The sequence below is a fragment of the Oratosquilla oratoria genome, chromosome 11 (genome assembly GCF_046742065.1).
Source record: "Oratosquilla oratoria isolate Oo_2021 chromosome 11, ASM4674206v1, whole genome shotgun sequence".
Taxonomy (NCBI): domain Eukaryota; kingdom Metazoa; phylum Arthropoda; class Malacostraca; order Stomatopoda; family Squillidae; genus Oratosquilla; species Oratosquilla oratoria.
In genome coordinates this window covers 50730068-50742706 of record NC_134787.1, presented here as the reverse complement: position 1 = coordinate 50742706, position 12639 = coordinate 50730068, and the positions used below count along the sequence as shown (strand labels likewise).

Here is a 12639-nt window from a genome sequence, read left to right as displayed (position 1 = left end):
TGAAATGTAAAATCAAGGCTAGTAATGGCATTTGAGTGTTGAATCAGACCTGTGGTTCATCTCCGTCCTTTCTACTTCCGGCGTTTGTCTTCTTCCATGCACAGCGTACCTGCGACACTTTGCTGAACGACAATAAAAGGTGTAAAACATCGTAATACAAGAAAACAATTGCTCTATTTATCTCTTCGCTCATTTGTCATCAGAGGATGTGTGATATTTTATCGTCCTTAAACCTACATCATTGTCAATTTTGCCTGTTGGGAATAAATAGTCATGCAGGAACAAATAGGAATATAATGATTTGAGCTGAGATACTGATATGGTCATCCATTAATAAAATCTCATTTTCTTCTCAGCTCAAAAGAAAACGCCAGAATCGATTGTTTTGATTGCACTAGGGTAGATGGCAGAAGTGTTCTGTTATTGTTGGTGCGTTTAGGTAGGATGAAACGCCAACGAAATTCACCAAATTACTAGCCAGTTACGGGTAATTATATCGTATTTAGTATATACGTAGTCAGTAGAGTGTAATGAGGATCCTGGTAGCTCACTGAAGCCGAAGGGAACCACTCCATTTCTCTGACGTCGTGTTTCCGCATTGGAGGATGACCGCGTACCCAAGCAGCTGATGGGAGTGATGCTACACCTCTTGGCTTCCTTCCTGCCTCGACGCGGTTTTAGCGTTCTTTCTACCTTGTATTTACGTTGTTCCCGTGAATCGAATATTTCTCAGGGAGACATTGTATACGCGGGGCATTTTGCTTACATGAAAGATAAAAGGAAGAGTTAAGATCGTGTGAGGTTGTTTAGCAGTATGCTTTGATGCTGCTGTCGATCATGTCATGAATGTGGAAGTGTAATGCAGGTGATGCGCTCATTTCGTATTGCCAAAACGCCATTTTTTCGATTGCATAGTTAATTGAAATTTCAGTACATCATATACATTCATTGAATCAGTACATACGAATGAAATTTATATTTGGAACACTTCATGGATTCCTGTGGTTAATAAGAGACATTGAGTATAGAAGTGCCTTTCTGTTAATCTTTCATCAATAGTTACAGTAGTTAAATTATTTGTTGTAGAGGCAAATTTCAGTACTTGTAAATATATTAATTTAGGAGGAATCTTTTAAAGACGAATTCCTCCTCTAAGTAAAAGAAAGGATAGCTTAGATGTAGAGGAATAGGTAATTGACTTTAGATAAGGCTGTAGCAATTATAGAATTGTCTTTGGAATATTTAATTTGATGAATACTGTTAGTTTATAGACTTGAATGTATGGGAAATGTCATAACTAGTCAAAACATGATTCAGTCATGAGTCTTCCATTAATTGTATTGGAAATCTCTTGAAGACATCAGCAGTTGTGTCATTCTAAATATTATCATGGGTCATAGGACTCATAGGTTAGTGTTTTCTATTGAGAAGTGGCTGTATAATTCTTTTCGTCATTTGTGTAGAAAAAAAAGAAGTTTGTAAAAAATTGGTAGTCTACTTAAAATTCATGAGGAGATATTCAGTGTTTGCTTAATTGGTTTGTCATAACCTTTAGCCAACCCTGCTCATATATGAGTGGGCTTCACTTCCATGATCCATGTAAAACACATTTCGTAATGGGATATTCCCTTGATACCAGCCCCTGTGCATGTGATTCACTTCTTGTTGCATTAATCAAAATTACCAATATTATAAATTTTTGTATATACCCAGCCAGTGTAACATTTTATGCTCCTGATTGTGAGGATTTTCATATTTTTATATTATTTATTTTGCTCACAATAGTTATAGTTTTATGAAAAAATTGCTGAAAAAAAGGAAAGTTACAGACTGCTAATTGCCGTATAGTTTCAGTCTCTTTATTGAGTGATTTGTGACTTAGTTGCTGGTTGAACCAGTGACTAAGGCTAGTTTGTGCGAGGCTGTGAGTCTCCGGCAGGAGGGAACTGGGCTGACAGATTGAAAAATACTAGCCCCATTGTGTACAGCAAATTATAAAGTACTTAATATAAATGTGTAGTGGAGGTGCTAAAGGGTGGTGGAATGGAAGATGAGGTCACATTTACTAGAATGTCAGAAGTTGCCAAGAATCTAAATGTGCACCTAAATATGCATCATCACTTAATTGTGGCTGTAATAACTTCTGGAATTCAAAACAAAATAATTATAATGTGAGGGAGTGATATACTAATTTTGAATAATACCAGTGTTATTTGATTGTAGTGATTTAGGTGATTTTTGTTGAAAAAATTATAGAAAAAATAGATAGATTTGAAGAAGAAAAAATCTTCAGTGTGGCAAGGTACGAGTTTTTGAAAAAATCAAAGAATCATTTCATGTTTGAAAGTTATTATTTTTTTAATGGCAGTTGCCAACAAATATGGCAACAAAAACACTGAAGATGAAGCCTTTATTAGCAATATGATGTTTCAATTAGAAAATTTAATTGAACCAGTCTGCTCCTCACTCCAACCTAACCCAAGTAATTGCCAGTGGTTGTTCCTCCTGAACTTTACGTATGCGAATGATGATAATTTTACTATCTTTCCTTTCTGATGCCCTCCTTTGACACCTCTATAACTCAGACTTGTCAACAGGATATTGTCCACAAGGATAAAGCACTGGTTGTTGGAAGTTAGATATAAATATACAACAACCCATACAAATACATGTACAACCTAATTTTATCACCAAACCCTAGCTTGGTTTCTTCTGTTTCTCCAGTGCTCTGACAAGGTACCACTGCTACAGTAACTGTTACCACCATCACTGGATACACATCACACAAATCACTTGTACATCAGTTATAATCTCTTGAGATCCAAACTGTTGTGATCACATCTGTAGTGTTTAATGTCAGTACTATACCGGTTAACTGTGGGGAATGCATGAGTGCAAGAAAATCATGAATTCAAAGATGTGAAGAATGTCACATATGGGAACAATACAGTAGAGATGATTATGATAGAAGTAGAAGATAGAGATAAGAAGAGCAGAAAATTTGTGATAAACTACGTGCCCCCAAAAACAGCCTCGTGGGAAGAGAATGAACATAAAAGCATGTTAGAAGACACAAGAATAACACTAAACAAGATAATGGAAGATGGAGGAAGAATAGTTATGATGGGCGACTATAATTGCAAAGAAATATGCTGGGAAGAGATGACCGTAAAGGGTGGAGAAGACTCATGGGGTAGTGTTCTACTTGAGATGATTACTGACCACACAATGACACAATGGATCCAAGAGAACACCAGGTATAGAAATGAAGAAGAACCATCGAGACTAGACCTAATATTCACATCAGAACCTGAAATAGTGGAAAAGATAGAATACCAGGCACCAATAAGCAAAAGTGACCACATATTGATAGAACTAGAACTAAATGAGAAAAAATACATGAAAAGAAATTAACAATATAGAAAAGGAAGATTGATGTATGAAAAAACAAATTTTGATAAAATAAGAGAATTCTTCCAAAATGAAAACTGGGAAAGAATACACAAAGAAGATACAACAGTAGAAGAGAAATGGAATATTTTGACAAAAATCTATAAAAAGGGAGTAGAAAAGTACGTCCCAAGACAAAAACAAGAAGAAAAAAATGTAAAATGCTGGTACAACAAAAGTTGTAGGGAGATAAAAGACAAAAGAGACAAAGCTTGGACCAAATGGAAGAAAAACAGAAGACCAGAAAAATGGAAAATATATACTTGTTATAGAAATGAATATGTACAAGCGTGCAGAGAGGAAAAGAGAAAATATGAAAAAGATGTCATAGAAAAATGTAAAGATCAACCAAAACTATTCTACAGATTTGTAAACAACAAACTGAAAAACAAACAAGATTTGGAGAAATTAAGACAAGGAGGAGTTGAATACACAGAGGAAATTGAAATGGCGGAAATTATGAACAAACATTTTAAATCGGTGTTTACTAGGGAGAACATACAACCTGAAGAGATCGAATGGAAAGAGAAAGTCCCCCCTATGAAAGAAATAGAAGTAACAAAGAATGAAATATTGAACCACTTGAGTAATCTTGATGTCAGAAAATCACATGGACCAGATGAAATAGCAAACTGGATTTTGAAAGAATGCAGGAATGAACTAGCAGACATAATACATAGCATAATAAACAGTTCCTTGAAAGAAGGAAAAGTTCCAGAAGATTGGAAAAAAGCAAATATAGTACCTATATATAAAGGAGGAAATAAAGAAGACCCTAACAACTATAGGCCAATCTCTCTAACAAGTACAATAGCAAAAATTTGTGAAAGAATTGTCAAAAATAGATGGGTAAAATATTTAGAAAAAAACAATGTGCTCAATCCAAGGCAATTTGGATTCAGACAAGGATGATCATGCATCACCAATTTAATATGTTTCTATTCAAGACTAATAGATATAATACAAGAAAGAGATGGATGGGCTGATTGTGCATTTCTAGACCTAAAAAAAGCTTTTGACAAAGTACCACATAAGAAGTTGCTTAAGAAATTAGAAACTGAAGGAGGAATACAGGGCAAACTGCTAAATTGGATGGAAGACTTTTTGCAAGAAAGAAAAATGAGAGTAGTGATAAGAGATCAACACTCAAAATGGGATGAAGTAATAAGCGGTGTTCCACAAGGAACAGTTCTGGCCCCAATAATGTTTGCTATATATATTAATTATATGGATGAAGGAATTGAAAGCTATATGAGCTTTTTTGCAGATGATGCAAAACTTTTGAAAAAAGTGAACACGGAAGAAGATTGTGAATCACTACAAAGAGATCTAAATATAGTACAGGAATGGAGTAGGAAGTGGGAGATGGAGTTCAATACAAAAAAGTGTAGTATAATGGAATTTGGAAAAAGTAAAAACAGAATAACAGGATCATATAAATTGGGAGAAGAAGGAATAAAAAAAGTAGAAAATGAAAAGGACCTGGGAGTCATTATTATGAATAATATGTCACCTGAAAAACATATAAATAAGATTTTTGGAGAAACCTATAATTTAATAAGAACAATCAAAGTGGCATTTACATACCTGGATGAAGAAATGGTGAAGAAAATTCTAATCACTCTGATAAGACCAAGATTGGAATATGCAGCAACGATATGGTCACCAAGTGCAAAAAAATGCATAAAAAAACTTGAAAGAATACAAAGAGCAATTACAAAATTGGCACCAACACTCTCAAAACTATCATATGAAGAGAGACTAGCAAAACTTGAACTACAGACACTAGAGCAAAGAAGAGAGAGAGGAGATTTGATAGCTATTTACAGAATCATGAAAGGCATAGAAATTACTGATAGAGAGAATCTGATAAAATGGGATGACAGAAATACAAGAGGACATGGAAAGAAAATAAAAAAAGACAGCTATAGAAGAGATGTGAAAAAGAACAGCTTTCCTCACAGAGTAATAGACAGTTGGAACAAGTTAGATGAGAAAGTGGTGTGTGCAAAAACAATACATACATACATACATATACCAAGGCTTTTTCCCCCTTCCAAGGGAGGTAGCCAAAAAGGGAAAGGCATAAAAACACTCCCACCCATTTCATCCCTAAATACACTCCACACCCCTCCCACCCTCCCTCTCATCTGAGCACCTCCTGGATGACGGGTCATCCCTGCACCCTGCCCACCGCCCTGGGTCAGAAGCAGTGTTGCAAGACACAGTACATCCACAGCAAGGCCGCTTCATTTAATCGGCGACCCCCCCCTCTCCGTCCCCCTTTGCATATAAGGCGAGGACGGGGAGAAATCCCTTCGGGCTGCGTCAAAATCACCTCACACATACTACCCCACCCCCCCCGCCGCCCCCCATTCCTCCTCATGCAGTCACAACATCATCCATATACAACCATTCTCCACTCACCTCTGTCTTCCGTCCTCTCCCTTCCTTCCTCAACAGACATTCCCCTCTTCCCCAAAGCCCCCTTCACCCCATCCATCCACCTCATCCTAGGACGTCCCCTCATGTTCACTCCCTCCACATCTGCCTTTCCAAAAGCAATACATGAATTTAAAAATAGTTTAGATAAAATGAGATATGAAAACGGGACACCACGAGCATAGCTCCCCTTCCCGTAAAATACAACTAGGTAAATACATACAACTTTCCAGGATGGATTGTTCCCATCAGTGACTGAAAACAAAAGTTGTTCAGTCATAGACTGTCTTAATATGTGTTCCTAGGTTTGTATTATTAGATTTGAAAATAAGTATAATCACATTAATTAATGAATTATGTGGAGTTTTAGTTAATGAGTTTTCAACTAACAAGAAACATACAAATTCATATCATGAAAATGGATACAGGATGTGTGCTGTTGAAGTTCAGCACACCTTTTGGCCCTTGATCTTTTCACTCTCCTATTACTCTACCATATTGGTTCACATCATGATACAGCTAGCTGTGGGATGTGTTTTTGCTACAACATTTCATAGTGGACAGTATTATTATTATATTTATTATTAAAGGAGTTTATTATCGGATGAATGTACCATCTGTGGATGTGCAGCACACCCAGAATACATGCCAGTTCTATTATTACTACTAAATACCATTATCTTTTGCTGTGTATGTGTGTGTTTATGTATATAGTGTATGTACTTTATATATATTTAAGAAACTAGATGCTGCTAGATACAAAGATGGGTCACTATGAGCATAGCTCCCCTTCCTGTATAATACAGCTTGGTAAATACACACACACACACACACACACGCATGCATGCATATGCATGAATTTGAGGCTAGGTGTGATAAAATTGGAAAGTAGGAGACAGGATCCAATGAGCACCGCTTCTTTCCTGTATACTACAACAAGGTGAATATACAAACACACATACACATGCATGTAAATACAGGGTTGCCAACCCCACTATAGCATGAGGTTAACTTAGTCCTATCCTATTCTTTGGTTCTAGGAATTAATTTACTTTTTTTTCTTCAAATTATGAGATAAAGACTCGAGACCAATGTAGAGTACCTCCTCTTCCTCATCCTTTTTTTTTTCCTTTTTTTCCCCTCTCCTTATTCCACTTCTTCCTTATTTTCCTTCTCTTCCTTCTCATTCCCCCTTCATTCATCCTTTCTTCTCGTCCTCCTCCTTTTCCTCTCCTCCTCCCTCACCCTCTCTCACTCTCCTCTCTCCTCCATCCATTTTGCCCTCTCTCTTCCTCCTCTTTCCTCATCATCCTTCTCTGCCTAGCTCCTTCTCTGTCCTTCCTTCTCCCTATCCTCCTTCCCCTTCTTCCTCCTTCCCCTTCTTCCTCCTCCCCTCATTTCCACCTTTCCTTGTCCCCTTCCTCCCTCTTCATCCTTCCCTCCTTTCCTCATCCTCACCCTTGCTTCTCTCCTTTCCTTTCCTCCCCTTTCCTCCTCCTCTTCCTCCTCCTCCTCCTCCTCCTCCTCCACCTCCACCTCCACCTCCTCCACTTCCCCCTTTACTTCCTCCTCCTCCCACTTCCACCACCACCTTCTTCCCATACCACCTTTCTCCTTCTACCTCTTTCTCCTCCAATTTTTCTTCCTCCCCATGTCCTCCCTCTTCCTCCCCCCTCCTCTTCCTCTACCTCCTCTTCCTCCTCCTCCTCCTCCTCCTCCTCCTCCTCCTTCACCATTGTCCCAATTTACCTCCTATTCCTATTCTATTTTCCCCTCCCATTTCTTGTCACCTTCCCTTTCATCCACCTCCTTCTTCCTCCCTCCTCCTCCTTCCTCTCATTTTCATTTCCCTCCTCCTCCATCTCAGCCCCCTCTCCTTTCTCCTCCTCCTATCCTGTCCTCTTCCTCCTTCCTCATTCCTATTCACTTCCCTTCTCAGTTCCCTCTCTTCCACTCCTTCGTCCTTCCTCCTCCCCAACCCTTTTTCATCCCCCACATCCTTCCCACTCTTCTTCCCTTTTTCCTCTTTCCTTCTACTCCACTTCATCTGCCTCCACATTATTTCCCTCCTCCACCTCCTGTGCCTCCTCCTCCTCCTCCTCCCCCCCCCCCTGCTCCTTCTCTCCCCCTCTTCCTCCTCACCTTCCTCTTACTCCAGCTTCCTCATGGATCTCCACCACTTCTGACATGCTACAGGAAATCCACTTCCTGCATTATTATCTTCTTTCTGTTGGAACACTGGCACATTTCCTTCATCCTGATTTCAGTCTTCCTTGACTGTCTGCAGTTCTTACACTTTGTACTAACATCCTCCTCCAACAAATTTCTTGATATGATCATACCATCACATTAGGGCCCTAACTTTATTACATTATTTTTTTTTCTTTATCCAATATTTTTGAGTGATGTGTTGTTACATGTGCTCTCATGAATTCCCAGTAGTTTACAGATATATATATATATATATATATATATATATATATATATATATATATATATATATATATATATATATATATATATATATATATATATATGTGTGTTTCATCAACCACAATGCACTTTAATTCTAAGCCAGATAGGCGCATGCAGAAATTGTAACGAGGGACGCCCAAGGACTCGAACCCATGCGGCGAGAACGTTACAAGTATATATGTATATATACATATATATGTATTCACATATATATATATGTATATATATATATATATATATATATATATATATATTTTCATCTTATCAACCACATTAGTTTTTTCTTTTTTAATTCCTTGCAAACATGATCGAGACTAACATGAAGCTTGATGGCTTGAAGGAAGCATATTCAGAAACTGATACGCTGTTGGGCTACAGACACTAACCTAGCTGATTATTACAAATGGACAGTGACTTAACCAGTTGTGCTATCAAGAGGGATATGAGTTGATTACAATTTGTTATGTATGCTCGGGTTACATACATATACAAGAATTTTATACTCAACACACCCCTGCCATGATAGCGCTATTGGTGTGTACACAAGTGGGATAGGATTATAACACATACACATTGAATGGTCCCCAATACATAAATTTTCATCTTATCAACCACATTAACAATTCCCATATTAATTCCTTGCAAACATGTTTGAGACTAACATGGAGCTTGACGGAAGCATATTCGGAAACTGATACACTCTCGAGCTATGTAACAAATGGACAGTGACCTAACCAATTACGCTATCAAGAGGGATGTAAGTTGAGTACAATTTCTCATATGTGTATGCTCGAGGGATATAATTTGAGTACAATATCTCCTATATGTATGCACAAATTTGATCATGGTGGGGGTGGGTTGGATAAAAAAATTGTGTATATATAACTCGTATATATAACTCGTATACATATATAAGAAATTGTGCTCTACTTATATCACTCTAGGGGGAGTTAGTTACATTAAACTAAATATATATATATATATATATATATATATATATATATATATATATATAAATATATATATATATATATATATATATATATATATATATATATATATATATATATACCCACACACACACACACACACACACACACACACATATATACATTCATATACTAAAGCCTTTTTCCCCCTTACAAGCGAGGTAGCCAAAAAACAAAGGCATAAAATCCACTCTCATCAACCCCCCCCCCCTCCCTCTTATCTTGGCTCCTGGATGATGGATCATCCCTACATCTTGTCCACTACCCTGGGTCAGAAGCAGTGTCGCAAGACACAGCAAGGCCACTTCATTAACCCCTTCCATATGGTGACGCCTACATAGGCGTCATGAGGAGCAAGTGGGTACGCGAGGATGCCGATGTCAGCGTCTTGATTATATTTATTGTAGTTGTACCTGCGTGACCCCCATACTCTGTAAACTGGCTTCTTCATATTTTCTATGGTTATCAAATTTCATGGTTGAAAGAGAGATCGATTGATACTGCGGTGACTATTTTTTATAATGCGAGTATTATGACGCAACATCGTACGTCTGGCAGCTGATGCTGCCTGCCAGATTTTGGCCTGGAGTGAAGTGGTTAAATCGGTGACTTCCCCTCCATCCTCTCATGCAGAAATTGAGAAGATGGGAAGAAATCCCTTTGGGCTGCATTAATTTATTTTTCACACATACTCTCTCATTCCCCATCCCCTACCCATTCCCTTTCATGCATCACAGTATCATCCATAGACAAGCATTCTCCATTCATCCCTATCTTCTATCTTCTCCTGTCCTTCCTCAACAGACACTCCCCTCTTTCCCAAAGCCCCTTTTACCCCACCCATCCATCTCATCCTGGGTCACCCCCTCATGTTCACTCCTTCCACCTCTGCCATCCACACCTCTTTTACTAATCTTTCTTCACTCATTCCTTCCATGTGTCTGAACCATCCCAATACTCTTTCATCAACCCTATCTCCCAACTTCCTTTCCACCCCTGTTCTCCTCCTCACCTCCTTGTTTCTCATTCTGTCCAGCCTAGTAACCCCTGTCATACTTCTTAGGCACCTCATCTCAAACACCTTCAAACTCCTCTCTTTCTCTCGTTATGTGCCATGTTTCTGTCCCATGCAGTGCTGTCGGCACAATCACTCCTTCATACAATCTCCTCTTAGCATCCACTCCCAAATGTCTATTTCTCATTACACTTTTTAACCCCCCAAGGCATTTACTCACTTCTCTCAATCTACATTCTACCTAAACCTTCACTCCTCCCTTTCCCGCCACATTCACACCCAAGTATCTAAAACTATCCACTTCCTTCAGTCTCTCTCCCTTAATAGTCACTTACAGTCTGCTGTCACTTTCTCCCCTTGTACATCTCATCACTTTACTTTTACCCGCATTTATCTTTAACTTCCATCTTTCACACAGCTTCCCAAACTCTGTCACTAACTTCCTCAATCCCATCTCTGATCTTATAAATATATACAGACGCTCCTGTACTTACATTAATTCGTTTTACGTTTTTTCGATTTTACGTTTGAACTGACTGTAAAAAAAAAGTGCATTTTTTAGTTTAGCGTGCTCTCCGTAGTTCAAACGATACTTGCGCATGATGCTGCGTCCATTGTTTACATTGCACAAACGACAAACTGAACATGCCTTGCCTCCTCCTCCTCCACCATCTCAATTTATGTTGCTTGAATTTAATTTATTTGAAATTAATGTTATTATTTTACAATGTTATGTGTATAATTAATGATTTAGGGGTGTTTTATAAGATACGGTAATAGAATTTACGGATGTATAGTACAGTAACAACTTAAGTTCATTTTCAACTTACGTTCGGCCGTTCGGAACGTAACTAAAACGTAAGTTGAGGAGCGTCTGTATACACACAAATAACTCACCTATAAGGGGAGATATATATATGCATATATAGAATTGTTGCCTCAAGTTTCACAATGTAGAAAACTTGCAGCTCCACAGCATCAGGCACTGGTCCTTGGGCCTTCACGCAGATTTCTCTGGAAAGGAACTTTGGACTGTTGTCTGTTTTATATTGGTGTTGAACTGTTTATATGTCAGCTGAAAGTGGTAGGGGGAAGGGAACAGCTGCTGGTTGTTGGTTCTCCATGTGTGAAAAGATGTAAGAAATATTGTTAACCTCTTCACTCCGGGGCACATCTCACGTCTGGCAGCATTAGCTGCCCGACGTGTGATGTTGCGTCATAATAATCGCATTATAGAAAATAAAGTCAGTGCTCAATCGTTCGTTCTCTTTCACCCATGTATTTTGATAACCATAGAAAATTGATGAAGCCAGTTTAGAGAGAATTGAAATTACGTAGGTACAACTACAATAAATATAATCAAGATGGCGACGTCGGCATCATTGAGTACCCACTTGCTCCTCATGCCGCCTACGTAGGCGTCACCGTATGGAAGTGGTTAAAGTTGGTAGAGAGATTGTGGGCCTAGTATGGAGACTTGAGTGTCAGTCCCTCAGTGCTGCACCTCCTAATGTAGTTGAGAAGGTGCATGTGTTTTGAAAATGGGCAGCTGCATTGTCTATCTTGTGGGACCACCACAAGCAGATACCCATCATTAGTCTGGTAGTCCCCATATATTCAGTAAGTCTTCTATATACTTTTCCCATTATGAAGTCACAGTATAGTGACCTTGGAATCCAGGAAACTATATGGAGTAACAGGAATCCAGGTTATGTAGGGGCTTTGGGAAAAAGAGAGAGAGAGAGAGAGAGAGATGTGCATTTGTACAATCCATGTCAGGGATGTCAATTTAGCAAATATTTTATATTATGTGGAAATTTCACATGTGTTTAAATCCTAGGGAAGGAATTCATAATGCTTAATATTGATATTTAGACATATAAACTGCCATGCAATATGACTAGGAGGAATTGTGCTAAAATGGAAACTATTCAGTGTACACTCAGTCTCTAGCTGACTGTGAGGGGGTTCAGTCATGCTGTTCTGCTGGTTCTCACTCAGGCCTATCAGTTATATTTTTGTTTGTTTGCATGATTTTTCTTTCACATTTTGATTGTGTTTTAAATAATTCTATAATTTCTGTTTTGAGTTTTTTTGAGTAGGGGATTAATTGTGGGGATAACTGCAATACTGTATAATGGAAAATGTAGCATAACAACAATGCTTCTGACCCATATAGTTCTTTATATTGAAAGTGAAATTGAGGAATTTATGCCAGGAGGTACGTAGCTGTGGTTGAAGCTGTCACATTTGCTCTATGTGCATGGA

The 12639-nt window shown here is 38.3% G+C and overlaps 1 protein-coding gene across 8 annotated transcripts in view; it reads left to right on the top strand.

Annotated features, from left to right (window-relative positions):
- Positions 1-363: 363 nt before the first annotated feature.
- LOC143029817 (uncharacterized) overlaps positions 364-12639 on the top strand; it is a 123748-nt gene continuing 111472 nt past the window's right edge. For 4 of the 8 annotated variants that reach the window (XR_012966881.1, XM_076192864.1, XM_076192856.1 and 1 more), the window contains exon 1: positions 365-487. The gene's annotated coding sequence lies outside the window, so the exon portion shown is untranslated. Of the gene's footprint in view, positions 488-590; positions 866-12639 lie in introns of those variants that run through there. The other 4 variants (XM_076192862.1, XM_076192859.1, XM_076192863.1 and 1 more) reach the window with 3 other exon arrangements.